Here is a 3,754-nt window from a genome sequence, read left to right on the forward strand (position 1 = left end):
ATACTTATTTATTCCAGCATCCTTGGCATTATGTTCCATCGCACTGTATACATGTGTGCATGTAAGTGGATGTGCACCTGTACAGGTGCTGGTCATATAATTAGAATATCATCAAAAAGTTGATTAATTTCAGTAATTCAATTCAAAAAGTGAAACTTGTATAATGTATACATTCATTCCACACAGACTGATATATTTCAAATGTTTATTTAATTTAATTGTAATGATTAAAACAGACAACTAATGAAAACCCCAAATTTAGTATCTACGAAAATTAGAATATTATTGAAGACCAATACAAAAAAAGGATTTTTAGAAGTGTTGGCCAACTGAAAAGTATGAACATGAAAAGTATGAGCAGCACTCAGTATTTTCTTGGGGCTCCTTTTGCCTGACTTACTGCAGCAATGCGGCGTGGCATGGAGTCGATCAGTCTGTGTCACTGCTCAGGTGTTATGAGAGCCCAGGTTGCTCTGATAGTGGCCTTCAGATCTTCTGCATTGTTGGGTCTGGCGTATCACATCTTCCTCTTCACAATACCCCGTAGATTTTCTATAGGGTTAAGGTCAGGCGAGTTTGCTGGCCAACTAAGAACAGGGGCACCATGGTCCTTAAACCAGATACTGGTAGCTTTAGCACTGTGTGCAGGTGCCAAGCCCTGTTGGAAAATTAAATCTGCATCTCCATAAAGTTGGTCAGTAGCAGGAAGTATGAAGTGCTCTAAAACTGCCTGGTAGACGGCTGTGTTGATCTTGGACCTCAGAAAACACAGTGGACCAACACCAGCAGATGACATGGCACCCCAAACCATCACTACCTGTGGAAACTTTACACTGCACTTCAAGCATTCCATTTTTTTGTTGCAGATAAAATATTTTAATTTCTGCCATATGGCTCCAATCTGCTCCTGGGTACTGTACAGACATTGTGTGTAGAGCACTTTTATTTTGGGTACTTTAAGTTTAATTAGATGTTATTCTACTTATTAGAGACCAAAACTGCTCTTTGTAAACACAGCCTGTCTGTCTCACCTGGTTTCTGCTTCTGTAGTGTTTGAGTGTGTACAGCATCAGTGATCTTGTGTCATCATCTGCTACCTGTAAACTACACATCAGGGTCTATAGTAACAAACAAGACGCTTACATCACCGCCCAGTCACACCACAACTCAGACTGGGAATTAATATCACATTCACAGCAGTGCAAACATCAAGTCATTGATTCTCATTGATTCGTCAAGAATTCTGACTTTTAGATGATTTATTTCAGAAAGTGTATGAAATCCATTAACAATATAGTCACACGTTCTGTCTGTGTTACTTATGGATGGATTTTTTGCTGGGGACCCCCTCAAGGACCCTCTTTGAGAACCACTTCTCTAACTAACGAGCGAGTCCAGGAGACAGTATCACACAACAACCTGGAAACTCAGGTAAACTCCCTCTGCAACGTTGCAGTAATATTTTTTTATCAGCTAAAGGTTGAAATAATCCATGTTCGTTACATGATAATGTTACATTGGCTGCATTTAGTCTGTCGGTCTTGAGGAACGATTTGCGTTGCGTCAGCTGACCGGACCAGAGCTCATTGAGGAAGGAGGACAAGTGCTGAATCTCCTCCGCCAGCAAGTAGCTGTTGCCCCACAAAACATCAAACAGACTCAGACCGTGCATGATTCCTGAGACAGAGGGGGAAAAAAATTAAAATGTTATTGCTATGTGATGTTTAATAGTTCTGTGTTATATTAAGAAGTGTTTCCAGTGTTCAGTCTATCATACAGTTAGTGACTGGCAAAAGCTGCCAGCGGGAAAGATCTGTAAAAAGGTAGTAAGTGGACTTTTAGTTGTTGTTGATTGTTTTGTCAAACTTTTATTTCCAAAGTAAAAAATGGCCCAACAGTAATTTCTTTGCCATACGTACTGGGATGCAACAACAACCAGTACACTGTTACCTGGTTTCCTGTTGCTGGGGACAACTTCAGAAGAGGAGCTGGAGATAAACAGAGGAGATTACAAACAAGCACTTAATGTTTGAGTTAACACACAATGACAGTGTTATTCACGAACATACTCACATGTTGTCAATCATCACACATCAGGACTTTGCATTTTATTTTCATACATTTGCAGTCACAGGAAACTGATCTAGAGTGAGCAGGTGCCACTGCTCCAGATCTGTTCATCTTCAATTATTGGACAGACTCTGATGTTTCCACAGCATCTAATAAAACATGTTGGGTTTACCTGAAAAGTTGTCCCTGCTGGAATTCTTTAACTGACATGAAATGTGAAGAAACAAACTACAAACAGCTTAATACCACCTTTTAAGCATGCAGCGATTAAGAGTTTGACAAGGCCGGGACCCCCACTGACTCTCATACACCCCTCACAGTACAGGGTAACTTTTACACATCCCCACATAAATATGTCGCACATCACTGCACAAACTGTTATTTAAATAACATACTGTACATATTCTTTATTCTTTTTATACTGTTTTTAAATATTTTATTGTCAGTTTTATAATTTCTGTGTGATTCTTGCAGTACCTGCTTTATCTTTCTTTATAACTTCTACTTACTATTTTTGTTATGCACCAAAATACCAGAAGCACATTCCTTGTATGTGTAAACCTCCTTGGCAGTAAAGCTGATTTTTAATCTGATACTCAACAGATTTTGTGTCCCTTAAAGTAAATTACCAACATTGTTTTCAGACTTTAGCCTACCTGTCTTGGGTGGAGCAGATGTAGAACCTGAGCTCTCCACAGGGGGCGCTGTGCAGCTTTCCACCTGAAACACAAAACACACACAAGGATTTAGTTTAAGTTGTTAAATAAAAAAATTTATAAAAAAAAGGAATAGTGAAGTGTTGTGCAATTCAAACAACAAACTGTAATGCATTTTTTATTTAATTTTAAAATAATTATCCATTTATAAAGTACATTGATCCATTCATTCCTTCTTTTTTCTTTTATTTTTTGGTTCCATTTCCATGCAAGCCCCGCCCTCGCTGGTGTCACTTTGGGCTCTGGGTAATTGTGATAGTATTTCTCACTATTATTAAATGTTTACAAACCAAACAATAAAATATTTAGCAGATGAATCCATAATGAAATAGTCAGATAGGCCTACAACATAACATTTTCAATGCATGACGTTTACTTCGAAAAGAGTATTTTTAATGTGGTATTAGTACTTTGCTTAAGGATCTGCATACTTCCTCCTCCACTGGAGAGGTGTTTGTTTAAATAAAGTCCTGATATAAGAACAAGAGTACAGCACACTAACACAGACACCATACCTGCTGTTCCTGGTATCCACCCACCCTGGTATGTGTTTGCTAACAGAAGGACAAACTGTCTCTCCTCTGGTATGTGAAGCGATGTCAGTTTACCAGCTGCCTGAGGGCACAATAACTCACACACACAGACACACACACAAAACCACATTGAAGCCATGTAATACTGAATCTTCTGTTTTATCAATGCCCAGGAGCCACTGAGGTGGGCATGAAAAGACCTGCTCCGTCCCTGCTGACACGTTATTTAAGTATTAAATTTGAAAAAGCCATTTGAATTACATATTTATTCAGTATAATGAACAAACCCACTGTGGAGACGAGAAATGTCATTGTTATTTGAATGTGACTGACAGGAAGCTCCACCTTACTGTTTTTCTTACTTGAACTGATGACAGTGAAGCAGACGTCTCAGTCAGGAGTACAGTCAAGACGAGAGGAACTAACAGACACATC

General features: G+C 38.9%; 1 long non-coding RNA gene across 1 annotated transcript; it reads right to left on the reverse strand.

Moving 5' to 3' along the window:
• Positions 1-845: 845 nt before the first annotated feature.
• LOC119913260 lies at positions 846-3,421 on the reverse strand. Its single transcript, XR_005446420.1, has 4 exons — positions 3,302-3,421; positions 2,727-2,790; positions 1,951-1,988; positions 846-1,677 (listed from the first exon to the last, which is right to left on the reverse strand). It is a non-coding gene; the product is annotated as an uncharacterized LOC119913260 (long non-coding RNA).
• Positions 3,422-3,754: the final 333 nt, after the last annotated feature.

The sequence above is a fragment of the Micropterus salmoides genome, unplaced genomic scaffold (genome assembly GCF_014851395.1).
Source record: "Micropterus salmoides isolate LMB-PRFRI ecotype aquatic unplaced genomic scaffold, ASM1485139v1 Ms_hic_scaffold_2, whole genome shotgun sequence".
Lineage (NCBI taxonomy): Eukaryota > Metazoa > Chordata > Actinopteri > Centrarchiformes > Centrarchidae > Micropterus > Micropterus salmoides.